The 20,470-nt window shown below is 35.9% G+C and overlaps 1 long non-coding RNA gene across 4 annotated transcripts in view; it reads right to left on the bottom strand.

The window, feature by feature from the left end:
• Positions 1-17,312, bottom strand: part of LOC148125158 (uncharacterized) — a 184,591-nt gene extending 167,279 nt beyond the window's left edge. For all 4 annotated transcript variants that reach the window (XR_015744505.1, XR_015744504.1, XR_015744502.1 and 1 more), the window contains exons 1-3: positions 17,144-17,312; positions 15,787-15,815; positions 9,318-9,451 (exon numbers count right to left, since the gene is read on the bottom strand). This is a non-coding gene — a long non-coding RNA (uncharacterized LOC148125158). The remainder of the gene's footprint in view (positions 1-9,317; positions 9,452-15,786; positions 15,816-17,143) is intronic.
• Between the last annotated feature and the right edge of the window lie 3,158 nt (positions 17,313-20,470).

Genomic DNA, 20,470 nt, shown 5'->3' with positions numbered 1-20,470 from the left:
AGCAAATTCTTATTGCTTAAATATCTTTAAGCTGTGGTTGTTATGTAACTGAGGATATCAAGCACAATTTTTAATATTTGCAACTATAAATATATAAAAAAATATCCCAAAATGCCCCCCCCCCCTGTAGAACTAACAAAATGTGTTTGACACTTGTCTCAAAATTGATGTTTGAGAAGAACTCTACTAGGGTTACTGAAAATTAACACATTTAGATGCAGACTCCTATGAGATTTCAGTTTTTGCTATAATTAGATTATTTCCAATCGCCTAACTTGCTTTGAGACTAAATGTAATATTTACAGAATAGTAACATACATAATATTGTTAGCTAATAAATCAGTTGGGATTTAATGAACATTAAGAAAGATAAGAAGAGGTTTCCCTCCTAATCCAGCATTCTGTTTCTAAAACTGGGCAGCCAGATGGTATAATGTGTTCATAAAATGGGAGCTAATATAATTAGGACCTCATATCAGAGACCTTAAGTGGTTAAATGTGGGAATTGCTTGGAAACTCTATGTCAAAGAGAGAAGAAAATACCCTTAGTTATACTTTGTGTAAATCAAAAATCCATGTTACATCAATAAGCAATATCAAAAAATATGTCTTTTTTTCATTTTTAGAATAAGTAGAGTAGATGGCTCATTGTTTCTTCAGTTATAAGCATTCATTTCTGTATGCCTAAGTGCTTAGAAAAGACTCAAATAGCCAGATGGTTATCAACATGCCTATTTTATTAATAATAATATAAATTGCAGTCCAGAAGCATGCAAACTCTTCCCCCAATGGAAAGTGGGTGGAATTTTGCCACTCCCTATAGTTTTTACATAAAGTACAAATAAAGTGTGTATTTGTTGCTTGGATTAAGTGCTTTCCTACCTCTACATAGCTTCACACAGCACCAGATTGCACTTAGATTCACACAATGACAGATAACATGCATTTCTTTTCCTTCATGTCAGATTTAATGAAAGATATTTGGATACATATTAAAGGGGGACAAGATCTCAATGCAGTTGCCTTGGACAAAGTATGGTATACTATACTGATTTGTTATGAAGAACTTTCCATCTTTCATCTGTTAATCCTCTCTTCAACACTTAATCCCGAGGGAGCATACCCATGAGGTAACTTCTCCCAGTTCTCTTTTTCCATAGAAATGCTACTGTTACTAGTAAGGGAGAAGCATGTCCATTGAGAAATGACTAATACTTTCTTTACTTTCTCATTTACTCTGCTACCGAATTTGGTGGAGACCTTTGCAAGGCCATTGAGGGCTAACTCTCATTTTATTTAATCAGGTTCTAAGTACCGCATAAAAGGGAGAAGATAAAACGGGCAGTAAAAGTGCATCTGCATTGGAATAAATTGCTGACATAAAAAGGTCCTTTGTTAATGAGTGAAATATGGGCAGATTTGCTCTTTCTTCTTGGCCTGTCACTATACAGGTCCCTTGGCAGTTCTTGAGGCATAAATGGATGATGTCACTCCCAGCCAATGGAGCAAATGCTCCAGAAGCTTGGGTTTTCCAACTTAAATTCAAACTTGCTTTTTTTCCTGACCTGAATCATTTTAAGTTCTTCTGAACGGATGATCTCCAGCATGGTTCCATTCCAGCAGTAGCCCCAGTTCTGATTACTAAAATGCATAGCATATCAGCTGATATAATAGGAAGAGAGAATGACCTTGAGGGATAGGAGGAAGAGCCAATATTAAGGCAACTGTGAGATTAAAGAGGCCTGAATGCAGCCAAGAAAGTAGCATGAGCAAAAGCCTCAGACAGCACCCTCTGTATTTTTCATGAAGACAATGGACTGCGAGGGCACATTGATACTTGCAAGATTCTGTCATTACAGCTTTAAAATTAAATAAGAATGTCCGTTTCATCTTGAGTTGCTGAATTGTTATGTTCCCCGCTATTCAGCATTTACTGGGATTTTCATTTTCCTGTAATTGATGCAACGATGGGTATTAAGTCAAAGAACCATCCTCAACTCTAGGAGCTTATGCTCCACTCAATCCTTATTGTCTCTTTTAGTTGCTTCCTAACTAGTTGAAGCATGTTTCCCCTTGTTTGCTCTTCCTCAGTCTACAGTTGGGCAAACTTTCCCTTTTTCATTTATTCTCTTTCTTAAACATCTTACAATGTCCTAAAGTAGGAACACTGCTAGTTTGTTTCTGCAAAACCAAATTCTAAATTCATTCTTGTTTCACATTTCCATGAACCTATTAAGGAATATCGAAGTGAAAGAACGATCCATGGCCTTTTGCTTTGATTAGTGCAGCATCCGAGTGCAACATTTCCATAATATGTGTGGGGTGGGAAGAAGTAAAATATGTGTCAATTGATATAATGTGAGAAGCACGGGTGAACAAAAAGGAAAAGAAAGCAAAATATATGGAGGTTGTGGGAAGGAACAACCTTAAAAGGAGAAAGCAAGCAAAGGTAGACCAGTCTATCCAGGAGTCACCAACCATGTCTTGCAGTGGCCATAGTTCATACAGAGCACTAGGATCAATCCATTTCCCTGCCTACTAAAGCCAAAGTGGAATTTCAGAAATTGGCTTGAAAAATGGACAGACCAGTAGCGTGGACTTGCTTTCCATTACACCTTCCTATCAACCCCATTAAAATATTCCAATCTGTGGAATAGAATATTATGTAAAAACAGCAACAAAACACCAATTGATATGCCTCTCCTTGCATGTTATGGTGTATTATCTCACTTTAAAACAATTTATGTAGTACATTTCATGCTTATATAGTGATATAAGACATCAATAGAATAATGCTGAAAATGCAAATCAGTGTTGCCATGTTTTCAAACAAATGTTCTTTATTTTTTCATGAAAGTATCATGTTAAGAAAAGAATGTCTTTATTTCTGCTGTCAATTATTCTGTTATCAGCAAGCACTGTGATGTGGGTAACTGAATTCACGTACATGTCTGCAAGAAATGATTTCAACTTTTATTCAGTATGACCAAACAAAGATCTTTCATGTGTTAATACGCCAGCATGAACTAACTTCCTTCCTTCCTTCCTTCCTTCCTTCCTTCCTTCCTTCCTTCCTTCCTTCCTTCCTTCCTGTTCCAAATAGAACAGGAAGCAGTCATGTCATTTTTGAGTTGTTGGTTTGCTCTATTTTCAAATTAAATCTTGGCCCCTGGTCCAAACATAGTGCTCTGTTTTCCAACTGACAGTTTTGTTGACTTTTCCTTCATTGTATGATTCATCAGAGTGGTGCAGCAGCCAAAGAGATAAGCAAACAACTAAAGGTTTATCTGCCAAGCTGCTAATCAACTCAGTTCAACAACTGATATTAGTTAGGGAACTAGTGGATTAGAACAGTGTATTTGCAAAATGTCAGGTATGTTTGCTCTCTGATGGCATGAGCTACAAATGAAAGAAATGAAACATCAATTCGTGACCTGGGAAGGGGAGGAAGTGGGTAATTCAGCCACTTGCTTTAGAAGAGAATGGCCTATTGCAATGGAGGATATGTATTAAGAATAAATTTGAAAAGATTAATGTAATCCTTGGTTAGCAAATTGCTGCATAAGGTACTTACCTAAAATTTTATTTCAAATATTTATATACCTATACAGTACATACACCTTTGAACGGGGGCTATTGCCCATCACATCCCTAAACAGCTCCTCTATATCTCAAGGAAAGCGATCACAAGGGGGACAAACGAAGTGATATAAAGACACAATGAAAGCTTCCTTCAAGTCCCTGAACATTGACATCACCTCCTGGGAAACCCTGGTACAAGATCAATCGACATGGTGCACATTGATCCACCAAGGCTGCCATTTGAAGACAAAAGAACTACAATATTACAGAAAAAAAGAAGCGAGCACTCCACAAAGCCAGAGCTGCAAATGCTGCAATAATGGTGCCCACATATGTCTGCCTGACATGTGGCAGAATATTCCATGCCCATATAGGCCTTACTAGCCACCTGTGGATACACTGTGGACAGCCCACAACCCGTTAGATGTCAAGGTCCTCTTCAAAAACGATGGACGAATATCATCACTGTACCATATAAAACAGCAAAGACATTATCATTAGGGAGATAGACTAAGGATGGATATGTTAGTGTCTGTCTCTTATCATTATAGAAAGTTATGAATTTTAAGTATTTTTCTATTCTTATAGTGTAATGATTACAACCCACGTTAATGATCTTGAATGACCCTAGCATGCATGGAATTGTCTCTGCTGTCTCTCTTATCTAATGCCTTGAGTTCAAGTGATTGCCATTTTCATAACTGGGGAATCCATCCTAGTGGATTAAAGTGAGGAAGTTCTCCCTCCCAATGCAAAGTGCAGAACCCAGGTCAAGTTTTTCTTCATCTCATTGCAAATCACGAATAATGGATAAAGCTTAATTTCCTTGTGTTAAATATATTTAGAATGGCAAAATAACTTAATGAAAATAATTACTACAGTTAATCTATGTCAATATCTGTGGGGCATCCCCCCCCCTTTGTCTCTGTCTCTCTCTTTCTCTCTCTCTCTGTCTCTCTGTGTGTGTGTCTTTCTCTCTGTGTGTGTGTGTCTCTCTGTCTCTGTCTCTCTTTGTATTCTAAGAAATGTTTTAGCATTTCTGTACTTTTAATGTCCTTTGTTCTGATTCTCTTTCTATTGTTCTAGGACTTCTCTATCTGCAGATGCTTCTTGCTATGGATCTGGGTGGTGTGACCAGAAAGGAAAGAGCTCTTTCAGGATACCTTCTCATGGGATTGATTTGAAAGATGAGTAGCCAGGAAATTGTCCACCAGGGAGATTATTTTATTTTACTATCAAATCACATATATAACTCTGGACATGTTCCTCAAATCCATTCACTTGATAGATAAGGTACATGAAACATCCCTCACAATTTTTTGAAATCAGATTTCCCCAATCAAACTTAGTGCAATTCATGTTTAAGAGTGAAAAACATTTGGGGCTGCCAGTTATTGAATGGTTTGGTTTAGGGATTTTGTTGGTAATAGACAGGAATATGCTATTTAAGAAATGGGTGAAGTTCGAATAGTGAACTCCTGTGTGAAATACTGTTTTCAACGCTTGATTATCAAAGATCCTAGTATTTCAGGTCCCTCTGTTTCAAGTTAAGTTTCTTGTAAAATTAATTTATAAGTTTCTTGTTCATTCATTTATATTTTGTTTAACCTCACAACTACTCTCAAGGTACAAAAAAATGCTGCAATTTTACCACATGATTAATGTTAAAAGAGAATACCTTAAATGCTGCAGGGAGTGCATTTTGACACCAATCGAGCCTGTTTGTCTCAGGTTTACTTGTATAAACATTCTGTAATGCATAAAGAATGGTAGTTCTGCATAGGCTTGGAAGTAAAATGTGTGCTTTATTCCTCAGATGAGAAATATTGTATTTTCCCAAGAGAGCATGACTGTATAATTTATTGTGTTTACTAGAGGATGACTCCACAGTTATGAACGTTCAGGTTCAATGGAAGAAGGCAGGGCAGAGAAAGGAAAGCCTTCAATAGTGATTTCAGATGTTCAGTTTAATGCAGGCTTCTAAAAGGGGCATTACATAATTTTGAAAGGAACCAGTTGACACTAAGGAATTATTAAATGTATATATGCAGTACATGCATAACCTGGAAACCTTTCTCAAAGAAAATTAATTGCAAATTTAATTTATACATTCAGAAACTTGGAAATTTCTTTTTCTCTCTCTCTCTCTTTCTTTCTGTCTTTCTTGATTGCATTTATTTTGTATGCATAATAACTTCTTGAAATCTGAAGGATTTTTCTGCTACAGCACCCACCTCTGGAACCTAATTCTCTAAACTTCACGGACTTGTGCAGGGCCTTAAAGATTAAATTTTCTTGAGTCTGACTGCTGGCTATACTAAGGGCTTTTATGATTTTCAGGCTGTTGTGTTCTATCTCATTTGATTTTATATGGTTATATATTTTTATTTATTTTAATGCTATGAACTTCCCAGAATCATGTACTTAAGATGGACACTTATATAAATCAAATCAAATCAAGAGACATGTATGGAACACTGTATGTTTCAAACATATAGTTAAACCTAAGTCTATTTTTATGAAGTCATGGACAAAGAAAAAAACATAAATCTTAAAACACACAAACACACACACATACACACACACACAAACAAACCCAACATGATTCATTACATTGTTCAGAAGGACAAAAAAACAGTGAATGATACAAGAATGATCACAGTTTTATATATGAGAGAAATTAAGTTTGGTGTGATCCATGGTAATAATCAGGGAAGAAAAAAAAATGAAGTACATTTTTGTGCATGGGTCTAGTTACTTGAGAGACCATCTACATCTAATAGTTTTTGCTTACCTAATAAGATTGGGTAAAGTGGGCATGTTCCATGTCCCCTAATCAAACAAGGTAACCTACAAGACCCAGGAAACATATCTTCTCCATTGTGATGCCTGCCTATGCAAGAGGGCAGATCTGCAAACATCCAGGCAGCTCTTACTCTTTGGTTGTTTTAGAAAACTTTTTTTTTTTAATGTTTTGAGGTACTGATAATAAACCCAGTCTGCATTTCCTTCATGCTGCTGTTAGCCAATGCAGATTGCAGTCCATGGGCTAGGAGGTATGGCAAAGTCTCAGCCTCTGGGAAAAATAGTATACTCATGTTTATACGTGTGCTATTTTCAAAGCAGAAGAATGGAATGGAAACTTTTTTGGGGAAGGGGCATTTTATGTAACCCCCTGCCCCATTCTGATGGACCACAACATGAATATTCATCACATGTGATAAACCTTTAGATATTACTGAATTACAACTTCCAAAGTCTTTCAGTACTAGTCACATTGGTTTGTGCGTCTATGACTCAGGAACTTCTGTAGGTCTGCAAGCTCCCAGTTATGCTTTATGGGTTGTACTTGAACCATAATAATCTTTGCAACAACTCTTCCTTAAACTTTCAAAGTGTAACTTTTTAAATCCTCCCAACAAAGTGAGATGAAGACTTTTGTTGAAACCCACACCAATGGACAACAGATCTACCTTTTATGTTTCTAAATTTTCATGAAACAAGTCGAAACCAAATCGGACTTCTTCTGAGATGTTTTCAGTTTTCAGTCTGTGCTAATATTCAAATGCTATAAACATGTTCATGTCTATATTTGTATAATGCTAGAGATTGTTGAGAAATGTTAACCAGTCAATTTTCTTTTTTTCTATTAATAGCTGAATTACCTTCATCATAGAACCTTGAATAAACAAAAAATTCCTTCATTCACCTTTATGGGGATAAATGCTAGGACTACCCCACCTTCAGGTGTTTTGTTATGAGCAACAAAATAGCCAATAAAAAAATCCATGGTGAAAGAATATGAAAATAATGATGAACATATAAACTTCTAGCATGACTGATATCCTGGGTGGCATGATTATATATCTCATCATATATGTTATAAGTTTGGATCTCTTCAGAAGCATGCGCATTGATCTCTTCTAAAGTCAGCACAGACTGTTTGGAAACATTCAGTAATAGAATGAGCATCCCTATTTTGTGCTAAATCTGTTTCATTACATGGTTACATTCTGGAATTCCTCTCACTTTATCCAATCTTTAGGCCACTGTGAAAGATTTTTCTCCCTGTCACCATATCTTTCATTGAGTTATTACTCATCTGATGATGACTGAAAATAGTTGAAAGCTATGAAATGAGAACAAGAACTGTGTAGATGTTTTCTCACAGCAGATGATGGAACACCATGAAAAGTTCAGAACAAAGTTAGAGTAATTAGGTTTAGTCATCGTTACCTCAGAGGCCAGACTCAGGTTATTTTTCCATGTTCTATCCAACATGGCATAGAGAACGTGGCAAATATAACTCTGAAAGAGTATAAAAGCTACAAAGCACCAACAGAGGAATTCTTACAGTTAGTTGTTATTTTCATATCAAGCAGTACAGTATTTTCAAAGAAATCATTGCTTCTAATTTTCAGAACCATATCAAGGAGAAAAAGCCATAAAGAGAGTACATGCTTTTGTATAATCAGGATTCTATGGGCAACCTTGGGGGCAGGGGAGAATTTCCATGAACTTTGTCAATTTCAGAAGATGAGTCATATAGCTTCCATATGGAAACAATTATATTAATTCAGAATAGAAGTGCTGTAATCTTTGTGTCTATATATATATCAAGTTATCCTTGGCAAACTAGAAAATGTAAAATATTTTATGATGGGATTTTGATTGCCTACATCAATGACATGTTTATGTGGTCATGACTTTCAGCTATTGAACCTTATGATGTTCTGTTTTATTTTTTTATAGTAAACTTACCATATCAATATATGTAGCCTAAAAATATTATATCAGTCTAATGTTAAGATTACACTGAATTTTAAGACTATACACACACACACACACACACACACACACACACACACACACACACACACACAGAATGTTTAGTACAGAACTTCTGAATTTCAGAGTTCAGATGTATATTGCTATAGCAGTGCTGGAAATCATATAGATAGATAGATAGATAGATAGATAGATAGATAGATAGATAGATAGATAGATAGATAGATAGATACCGTATTTCCCCATGTATAAGCACCCCCTTTGTATAAGCCACCCCCCCAATTTTTGGGCTGTGAAGTTTTGAAAAAAATATTTTATTAGAGAAACAAGTTATGAAGAAAGAAAATTTACAAAGAAACAAAATTCGACGTCTAGATCTACAACTTCGGTCATGACGCCGAAAGCGGTGCGGGCGACGCTAGCAATCTACGCATCGAACGAGAGTAGGAACGAAGCATTCAGGCCGATGCCTAGCGTATGCATTTCTATCACGTACTCGCACTCGTAATCGTATCATCACGTATAATTTTTACAAAAAGTATAGCATACTGCTGGAAAACCAGTTTATTCCTACTTTATTATTTTATGCATTTTTCACGTATAAAAAGTGTACCTGCTTTGTATATGCCACCCCCCTACTTTTTGGGCTTGAAAATTTTGGAAAAAAGGGGTGGCTTATACATGGGGAAATACGGTAGATAGATAGATATATCTTGATTTAGCCATTCGGTTTAGACAATGCCTATAAGAAATTCTGGGAATTTCAAATCAGAGTTCAGGAGCTCAGGAGGGTTGTTATAGAGCCTCAAATAAATACTCTTATATTATGTCAGAATGGATTTTCCCCATAATATGCATTTTCATTTTTATTTCCCCTTCCTATGTTTGTAGTCAAGTTTGAAAATGATGAATCTTAATTCTCCATGACAATTTACTTCTGCACTGACCTCATTAGCTTCTTTGGGAGTCTTGGGTAACAGATTAACCACTCATTTTTACAGCTGCTTTTTCTGGCTTAGTAAAATATTCTACTCCACATTTCCCCATAAGCAAGGGCTCAGGTGGATCATGCCAGACAATCCTGAAGGTTAAAGAAACAGAGTTAGTGACACTGTAATATTTGCAGCATTCCTTAGATATTTTATCTTCTTTTTATATGGTGACAATCCCAGGACACCCTCCTTAAGATATGCCACTCATCTTATCAAAAGCCCAAATAGCTTTTCTTGAAATAAATCAGATTGAAATAGAAAGACCGAGGAGGCCCTTCAGGTTTTATTTTAAGCCAAATTCCAGTGTCAATTGAGATTAGAATTAGAAGGAGTTAGATGTACTAATGGAGAAAGGTTCCGGACTGCTTATTCCCCGAGGTAAATTAGAGATCTTTTTGAGAAGCAAATCCATTGAGGCCCTACCCACAGACCTCTTTCTAAGGGAAAGGAGCATGGAATAGAAGAATGGGGCATTAATTGTTTTACAGACTGATCTATAAGGAATACATTTGCACTACCATTTGTAATATGGTCTGTACACCAGAGTATATGGAAGCAAAATAATTTAATTGTAGAGTGTATTTGACTTATGAATAAATACATTATTAGTTGACACTCTCTATTAGAAGAATAAGTCCTCCCCAGCTCCACCTTCCCCCACCCCCCACCCCTATTCCCTGCATGAACTCCAATCTTTACCAGATGGCGCCACATAATGGTTTCATAGAACATAGAATAATAGAGTTGGAAAGGACCTTGGAGGTCTTCTACTCCAGGGTACCCAACCTCTGAGCTATGGACTGGTACCGGTCCATGGCCTATTGGGAACTAGGTGGCCTAAGCAGTGGGCAAGTAAGTAAAGCTTTATCTGTGCATGCATGGGATCCAGGTTGCATTTGAAAACATCCCACTCTGCTTCATGGAAAAATGATCTTTCACAAAACTGGTCCCTGGTCCCAGAAAAATTGAGGATAACTGTTCTAGTCTATCCCCCTGCTTGAGCAGGAGACCCTATACCATCTCAAACAAATAGTTGTCCAGTGTTCTGAAAACCTTTGGTGATGGAGCACCCACAACTTTTAAAGGCAAGCTATTCCATTGTTGACTGCTCTCATCATTAGGAAATTTTTCCTTAGTTCTAGGTAGTTTTTCTCCTTGGTTAGTTTTCTCCTTTGTTTTTTGTCTTGCATTTTGGTGTTCTGGGAAATAATTTGACCCCCTTGTCTTTGTAGATATCCCTCAAATATTGGAACATTGCTATCATGTCACCCCTAATCCTTTTCATTAGACTAGACATACCCAATTCCTGTAACTGTTCTTCATATGTTTTAGCTTCCAGACCCCTAATCATTCTTGTTGCTCTGCTCTGCACTCTTTCCAGAGCGTCAACATCTTTGTGGTGAAATGGATGAAGTATTCCAAATGTGGTCTTATTAAGACTTCATAAAGTGATACTAATACTTACATGATGTTGCTTCACTGAAATCTAAATGTACTATGTTCACAGCATTTTGCTGATCCACTAATTTTGTCACTTTGTCAATTGATAACCAGTTTGCTTCTGTGTGATTCAAGGTTCTGGTTATGACCTATGAAACTCTACAAAGCAAAGAGCTTCAGTTACTTGAGGGACTGCCTATCTCCTATGGTATGAGACAACACAGTTTGATCCAGCAGAAGAACCTTCAGTTAAACAATGTCATCTATCAGGACAGCCAGAATATACCATCTACGAATACCTGCCTTCCTCCTAAAATTCTGTTCTCCCAGGCCTTGTTTAGGAAGCTTAGATTATATCAGAGTGTAGTTATTTGTTTATTAATCAAATTTATATAAATGTCCATTTCAGGGGGAAAAAAACTCTCTAGATGGTGTTTCGATGGTTTGTTGGATTAACCATCAGTTCTTGTTTATTTATAAATAGTAAAATAAAAAAATCTGCTTCTACTTTTTATTCAGGATTTCATCATGTATCCTTTAATGTTTTCAGTCACTTTCAGGAATTTACAAAAAAAAAAAAAATCACCACTAATTAACTTACATACTGTTATCCAGACAAAATGGTAATTTACATCTGATAGGTTTATTGGATTTGTCTGGGAATTAATTATTTGGGGAATCTATGCAAGAAATGGAGAATTTGCTAAATATCACTTAGTTGTTAATTTTGGTTCAATATTTTTCATGAGTAACTAGTTGATAAATGAGAATGAAAGGTTTCTTCCAAGTTTCAAAGTTGTAATCAGCTGTAAACATTTTGCGTAAAATTCTTTATTGCTTATTATTTTGTTTCCCCACGTATAAAGAAAACTGCATCTACCCCCAAGCTTATCATTTCAGCAGAAAATGCTACTGAAATTAGATTGTTAATTAAAAATGATAAAATGGGCAATAATTATATTTCGTTTCTATTGTTCAAATCAGTAAGTGCCTTCTAATCAACTTTAATGAGTTCCTTATGAGAAACTTCCACTATTATTACATCAAAATAGTATCACTTTAGATAGTAATAGTCTCACTGAAATATTATGATGTCTTGTTTAACTGTTATAGAGCATAAGCTTTTAAGATATATTTTAAGCTGCGTTCAAGATATGAAGATTTATAAGGTAGGTATTCTCGTTCTTTTCCATTTCCAACATGTCAGTAAGCAAACCTCCTCCAAACCCCCTTTCCTCCTCATTCTTCTGAAATGCTTTCCCAACAAAAGTGTGCTGAATGTCTTTTTCATTCTCAGGCTAAGACTGTTAATCAGCCTAAGGATTTAAATCAGGGGTGTCCAACCTTGGCAACTTTAAGACTTGTGGACTTCAACTCCCAGAATTCCTCAGCTGGCTGAGGAATTCTGGGAGTTGAAGTCCACAAGTCTTAAAGTTGCCAAGGTTGGACACCCCTGATTTAAAGATTTGAGGTAAATTTTCTTTAAATATAACAGTTGTGATCTAAAAAACAGTCAAAAAGACTGTCTATATTTCAGATAACACACTGGCATGCCCATGGCCTTCACTGCAGTGCATTAAATTTCCACAGGACAAGCTTTTTATAATTAACTCATGAAGTTCAAAATAGCACTTTTTTCAGCTAACAAATGCTATATTACAAAGCACAAACTCTCATGAGCTGCTTGGGCCTCTTAATAAAATTCGTTAGCTGGAAAAGATGCTACCTGACTGCTCCTAATTTTTGCCCAGCATGGCTCTCTTCCTACAATGTTAAATTATTCTTCCTGTACAATTTTACATATAAACGTAAGAGATGTTTTATTGGATGAGGCCACTATATACACAACATTCTGTGTTAGCATCCCAGAACAGAACTAGTTTGAAATTTCACATTGGAGCAGTGGTTAGTGTGATCTATCTTTGATCTTTCTCTGTGCAAGTTATACAGAGGAAAGGGGGGAATAATATATTTGCAAGGGAGAACTGGCTTCCTTACAAATTTGCAATGAGTTTGGTATCCATGTTTCATTTTTACAATTTCCATTTACTAGAGTATCCATTAATTTGAATACAAGGTGTGTGCATGTATTCAAACATTGTTATTTTTATCCTGCTTTTATTACTTTATAAATAATTCAAGGCAACATAATGCTCCTTCCTCTTCTTCTTTTATTTCTAACAACAACCCTGTGAGATTGTTAGGTTGAGAGAGAATGACTGGTTTAAAGTCACCCTACTGGCTTTCATGCCTAAGGAGAGACTAGAATTTATGATCTTCTGATTTCTAGGCCAGCACATTAACTACTACACTAAGCTGCAGAGGATATAGTGATCATTGCAATACCTACTTACACAATCTCTTTTTTAATTGATTAAATTTTTAAAATGGATAATTGGTTTTAAACACTACTGATTCAAAGAAGGTACCAAGTAGAATTATGTTTATTTCTTATGGGCATCAATTTATCTACATTAGAAGCTTTGAACAAGAAGGCAACAGCTTGATGCCTTGTGAACAATTGTTCTTTGAGTTTTTCAGTTTTTAAGAACTATAGAACCTAGTTTGACATAAAAGATAATTCAGTACATGGTTCATTTCATAAGAATATTCAAGGATTACATCAAAACCTGACTTACAGCTATTAGACAATCCATCTTGATATTATGCAAAAGGCACACTTCTTGTGTAGAAATCATTTAAGCACTTGGCTCTCAGAGAATTTATCATTATAATTGATTAAAATTTAAAATGTCACCAAAGAGAGAGTGACTTCATTTGCAGGAAATAATTTAACACAATGCCCAATTATCCATTGCAAGGGAAAAAAAGTTTCTTTATGAAACTAATGACATAATATATATTAATGTAATAATAATAATACTTTATTTGCAGTCACAGACCAAAACACAAGTACAACAAAAGAAGAACATGGGAAAATTAGTCATGAATAATTGGTCACCAAAAACTTGACTAAGGGGAATTACAGCGTTCTCCTCTGATGGTTACAGATCTTAAAAAAAAATTGGAAACCTGAGAAGTGATGTATGAGGAGCCATCCCCTAGACAATATAAGAACAAATTACTAACATTGCGTCTAGAAGGGTCTGTTTCAAGGAGACACAGTAACTTAGATCTGCCTGCATTATACATAGGGCAATGTAAAAGGACATGCTCCACAGTTTCAACCTCAGCTCTGTCACAGGGACATAGCCACTCGTTAATCGGGAGCCTCTTAAATCGCCCATCCAGTAGTGCTGAGGGCAAGACATTAAAGCGAGCTAGGGAGAAAGCTCTTCTATACTTGGAAATGGTTAGAGTGTAAAAATAAGAAGTCATCCTCAGTCCATAATATATATATTAATGTAAAAATACTGTATATTTTTTCTCTTACCACCTCCATTAGTGATTAATATGCTGGAGGGGATGGATGGAAGATTCTTGGGTTTGTTTGTTTTTTAGCTTTGGGGGCCTAAATTAAACAAAAATTGTCCCAATCTGCCCAGCTTCTTGGGAAGAGGGTCTAAGCATGCACCAGTGACTCAGATGCTCAGCAAATTGTTAAATTTCAACATTCTTTCTTGAAATATTAATGAACAACCCATGCCTGGAGATTTTGATGACTCCAACATTTGTGCAACTTTAGTGCTCAATTTTGAAGGCACTAAAACATAAAGAGAGCCACCACCTCTCACAATCCCTTCCCATTACATGCTAGATCCCACTGATACTGCCCCTCTGTGCTGGCTTCCTCCAAGGTTGGGGGAAAAACATAAATCCTATGCATTCCAAATAATCCTTGCAGTCTCTGTCTGCTTAACCGAAAATCCAAGTCTACAGAAACGGAGGGATTTGGATTAATTTTGTCCTAGAGAAGTAAATGACCTTCCTTCCCCAAGTGGTTGTCAATCCAGCCTTTTCAGCTTAATTCTATTCCAGGGTTTAGATGTTTGCTGCTTAACAAAACTGACAAAAGCTCCATTGACTTTAAATAAGGTCTCCCATGGATCACCAATTTGATAAATGTTTCTTTAAAAAGCACCGTTTCTTGCCAAATTGCTTTCCTTAGCTTCCAACAGATCTGGTTTTGAAGCAGGGCAAGTCTACGGTTGACTGACTACAGTGACAGAAGAAGCAACTCACCTCTAATATACAAAAAGCACATTCTGAGGTAACAGGACTTTCAGGGAAGATGGTTTTAATAAAGAAATATATTTATACCAGGGGCATTTGTTGAGATTTATATCCTGTACACCATGATGACAACTATAATGACCGTTCCAGATCTCTATATTAATAAGATTTAAGATGGCAATGTTTCCAGAAATGTGCTTTTTAAATATTATGATTCAGAAAATGTTCTTCTGAAGCTGAACCTCATCAACAGGTTTTATGGAAATGAATTCAAAGAATTACAGTGCATGAAATAAAAGAGAGAATGAAAACACCCAACTGAGTAAATTAGCTAACTAGTTATTATTTATAGTTAGAATTCAATACATCCTTTGCAGGGAGGTTCAAATCTTTTAAAGTTCATATTTTTGGAATACTGTAGAATCTCATGTTCGTATATTGTATATTGCAAGTAACCCTTGTGATTTCATAAATGACTAGAGAACTATGTTTAAAAAGAATGGACATCTGGCAGAAATGTGGTTTTGATAGTCAAGGTCTTTGATAATAGGGGATGCTTTGCCACAGACTTTAGCAAAAATGTTTTTTTTTTTAAAAAAATCCTTTACAGAAAATGAATGTCAGTCAGGAATGAAATAGAATAATTTGCCAATATGCTGAAACCATTTGGTTTGATAAAATTTAGGATGACCAAAAAGCATCTGGAGAAATAACTGTTAATAAATTGAGTAAGTATTTTCAGTGTTTTGAGTATAAAGGAATAAAAGAAACCAGAAGTAAGAAAATTATAAAGAAACTAAAATATGTCAACTTCAAACTGGAAAATTATTCTTGAGCAGAAAGTCCTTACCTTTGGCAGAATAAAACATGCACCACAAACTGCAGATAGAGAGGAAATGGTAGGAAAACAAAGATCAGTGAAAAATGGCTCACAAGGATTTAGGTAAATTGTTAGATATTTTTGCTGACTGTAAAGAATGATCAAGCAAGTAATTTTTAGCAAATTTCCATAGCACATTATTGCTAATGATATATGTATATCAATCTGCAGCAAAATAATCACACATCTGGGAAAGCCTTTACATAAATGGTAAAAGTAGCAATAGCATTTAGACTTATATACCACCTTACGGTGCTTTACAGGTCTCTCTAAGTGGTTTACAGAATCAGCATATTATCCCCAACAATTGGGATCCTCATTTTGCTGACTTCAGAAAGATGAAAGGCTGAATCACCCTTGAGCCTGGTGAGAATCAAACTGCTGTACTGCTGGCAGCCGGCAATCAGCAGAATACTGAATCATAATATCTATGTTGTGGATAACATGATCAAAATCATAATAATCATCCTACATCATAATTTGCTCTCCTTCTTCTTGTGGACACCGCATGGCCACAGGCCTAAAGATATCTTGAAATAGGAGATAAAATGTATAACTTATAACATTGAACAATGTAGGCTACACATAGGGAATCTGTGGTCCTCTGGATAATAGAAACTATGGCCAAATCCAACATGCTGAACTATGATTAGCAATAGTTCAGGATTGATGGAAGATAATACTGTTTTATACAATCAAAATTCATAAGCATCATGATTTAAATACTGGGGACTCTTTAGTTGAGGTTTGTGACTTTTAGTCTTTAATGCATTGAGCTATGCAATTCTGAGCAAGGTGGAATGACAATCTGACCCAGCTAGGCAGTCTTCTTATTTCTAAAACCTGACAGGCCTTTTTTGATTAGAGGGACTGAAGTATTTATAGAGATGGTGATTACGGAAGTGGGAACCACAGTTCAAGATTAAAACATTTTGTAGACTGCTCTACTTGCAGGATTTGTTGTAAACAAACATGATTTCATTTTAAAGGGTAAGATAGCAGGTATTTTTTGCATATGGAACAGAAGTAATTACCACTGAAGAAACTTCATGATACCTGAAACCCTAACCCTAATGTCTAGAGCTTTTTCAATCTAAACTGCTAGAGTAAAGCGTAATTTAGAACACAATTAAATTTCTGGTTTCAAACTGATTCATATCTTATGATGCCTTATGAAGGTGTAACAATATACGTTAAAAAGAAGACTTTTAAGATTTAAATATCTCTTTTTGACATAGTTAAATCAATACTTAAGCACCAATATTAATGCAGTATCAAGTAAAGTCAATCATAATTGTGAAAATGGGATGTAACAAATCTTACCAACCTGCTTTTGAATTCGGACTGCTGGAAATAAGGAATAAAAAAATCTTATTCTGAGTCATTAGAGTGGGTTAAAAAAAAACCTTTGTATTCTTATCCTTCATTTTGTTAAAATAAAGTTGCATTTGCAGAGGTAATTAATAAACAAACACACCAATTGGCTTTTGACTGAAAACAGATTTCAGTAGATAGCTGAGTTTTTCCTTAGCTGTCTGCCTGCCTCTTCAAAACATGACTTTATTTACTTTAAGGCCTAATGTCAATCAAAGCCGGCTTAACTGGCTTAAAATACTTTCTTAACTCCTGGCTAGCTCTTTGAAAAGAAAACAAGATGAAATATCCAGTTGAGAAAAGGATGAGAACAGAGTTGACACAGCACCATCAGGTTGTTTTTTGTTTGCTTTTGTTTACTCTGATATACATGCAGACAAATGCATTTTATAGATGATATAGGTGTAGTGTCTCCCTGATCATACACACTGATCCTGACAGTTTTTTTAAAAAAATATTTTTTAAAAAATACTGTAATTTCAGTATAGTTTGCACCCAGCACACTCCCAATCAACCCCTATTCAGATCAGAGCAAACATACAAGCTATTCAGCTCAGTTCAACATATTGATGTTTCTTATTAACTATCAGCAAGCATCCAACACAATTAACTAGCAAAATGGAAAAGAAAGAGCTAAAAATCAGAAGAAAAAGAAACACTGACTACATCTAAGAGATAAAGGGCCTCATTTATAAGATAACAAGCGTTTACATTCTCTCTCTCTCTCTCTCTCTCTCTCTCTCCATAATCACTGGAAATGAGCACTCATATTGATATGAAAATATCTCTCAGAAATGTGGAGAATGTGGTTGACCTCATACTACTCAACCACAACTCTCAGTATCTTTTTACTATTGTCACACACTTCCTGGAGCTACCAAGACATGTAGGTTTACAACCTCACAAATGCCCCTAGCAAAAGTGAGACAGGCCTTGGCTTTTGGGATGAGGCGGCTAAAGAAGTGTTTCTCTTATTTGTTCCCACTTCTAATTTGTTCCTCAAAGCAGAAATTTCACTTTTGCAGGTTCTTCCCTTGACATTCAGACAAATCTAAGCAGCTTCATAAATATTTGGGCAAAAGGTGAATAAAATATGCGAGGTGCAGGGGTGGGTTTCTACCGGTTCTGTCCACCTCTGTAGAATCGGTAGCTCTGAAGAGCTGCAGACATAGAACCGGTTCTATGTCTGCTGATGTTTTTGCTCACCCATCCACCCGGGCTCTTACCTGATCTTTATTTCCTGATTTTTCAACTTCAGCTGCCGAATGAGGCACAGCTGCAGTTAAAACAACAAGAAAAGAAGGCTGTTTCAAAGGCTGCTTCTCAGCAGCAGCGTGCTAATGACGTGCTAATGATGATTTACAGGCGCAAGGCTCACAGCAGGCAGGGAAACTCATAAATCCCAAACCAGTAGTTAACCCTGTAAATACGGTTTGAAAATTCTTTGACATATGTAAGTCTTTTTTAAAAAAAATTATAATCTTTCATCAAATTCTATTAGGAAAAAAGATATATTTTTTCATTTATCTTGGTCAAGAATAGGAATCTTTTATCAATTTGTGTATGTATATCTGGTTCTCTCTCTCTCTCTGTGTGTGTGTGTGTATGTATGTGTGGTGTGAGAGAGAGAGAGGGAGGGAGGAGATTATACACACACACACACACACACACACACACACCTCCCCTCCCTTCTCTCTCTCTCTCTCTCTCTCTCTCTCTCTATATATATATATATATATATATATATATATATATATATATAGAGAGAGAGAGAGAGAGGAGAAAGAAGAAGAAGAGAGAGAGAGAGAAGGGAGGGAGGTGTGTGTGTGTGTGTGTGTGTATATATATATATATATATATCACAAAGAACATTTCTCAGTGTGTGTGAAATATTTTTCCAGAAAGCTATTCATGGTACTTAGTCACACTTTTTTTTAAAAAAAAAATCAATTTTATTAATATCATATTTAAAGCTGTTCACATTTACCCCTGTTGACTCTCATTGTTTTTCTTGCATTTGATCTTTATTTTTTAAATATGCTTTTCATTAGCATGGAGCAGAGCCATGTGTATTCAAGTGCCTTCTCAAACTCCCCAGTCCACCTTTCCTTGGAGATGTGACTTCTCACATAGTTTATGTAACACAAAGACCCTGCTATTCTTGAGAGGATTGCAGGAGAATAAATGGTCCAAGAAGCTTTGGACGATTCCCTAAATCGTTGGGGAAGAAAATATAACAACTACAACAACAACAACAACTTGGATTGCCTGAAAATAAAATATAGTTATGGTCTAAGCACATACCAGGTGACTAGGAATTTTTGCACACCCATTGCCTATGGATTGTGTGAAGTTGAAAAAGACTGGTACATATTAAGGTCTTGCTTTGACAGTGTGCTTTGTTTTGCCAACTTGTATGTTCTGGGTACACCCAGAGCACTGGTGAAAGCAACATTGACCTTTCAAGTGTCGGAGGCTGCTTTTTTGTCTTTAAAGCAGCATTTCCCAACCTTGGGAACTTTAAGATATATGGACTTTAGCTCCCTGAATTCCAGGGAGCATGGCTGGGTGGGGAATTCTGGAAGTTGAAGTTCATATATCTTAAACTTGTTAGGGTTGGGGAATGCTGCTTTAAAGAATGTATCCAGAGAAAATTCATGAGATGGTTTGCTTTTTGATCCTGCACTCACACCCACTAAACGCTAGAAAGGTTGAATGTTCAGGTACAAGGAAAGTTCTATGAAAGAATTTGCTTGCAATAATTTAAACTTTATATGGCAAGGCGAACAGATTTATGTGCCTCATCTGTCTTGGCTTAAGCATTTCCTATTTTGATAAGACTCAGTATGTGCCTTTATGTTTAAAAGAGTTAAGGTATTTTATACATTAATTCACTTTATAGATTCAGAGGAATGTTAGAAAATCTTCCTAATACTTAGGAAACAGTAGGAAATAAAGCTATTTCACTTATCTGAAATTCTGCAGTTACCCATTTTTTTTTTATATTTAATTTTTAATGTCATTTGTTTGTCCCTGCTTTTCATTCATACTCAATTCTGTAAATTTGTACTTATCTATACATGGAACTCAGATTATCCTCGTTTCACGCAGTTTGGTTTGTGTGTCTAAACTTAACAGAATTACACCGTGTGAAAAGCTCTAATGACTTCAGATATAAACATCTTACTTTTCTGTCACTGAATTAAACTAGATCCTGACTTGAAATAGCTCTTTTGGATTAGTTTGTGCCTCTATTAATCTAAGGATGGGACATTTGAAA

This window comes from Pseudonaja textilis, chromosome 8 (genome assembly GCF_049901715.1).
Source record: "Pseudonaja textilis isolate UNSWEBS1 chromosome 8, rPseTex1.2, whole genome shotgun sequence".
Classification (NCBI taxonomy): Eukaryota; Metazoa; Chordata; class Lepidosauria; order Squamata; family Elapidae; genus Pseudonaja; species Pseudonaja textilis.
Note: the sequence above shows the minus strand (reverse complement) of the source record. Positions and strands in the feature narration are given on the sequence as shown.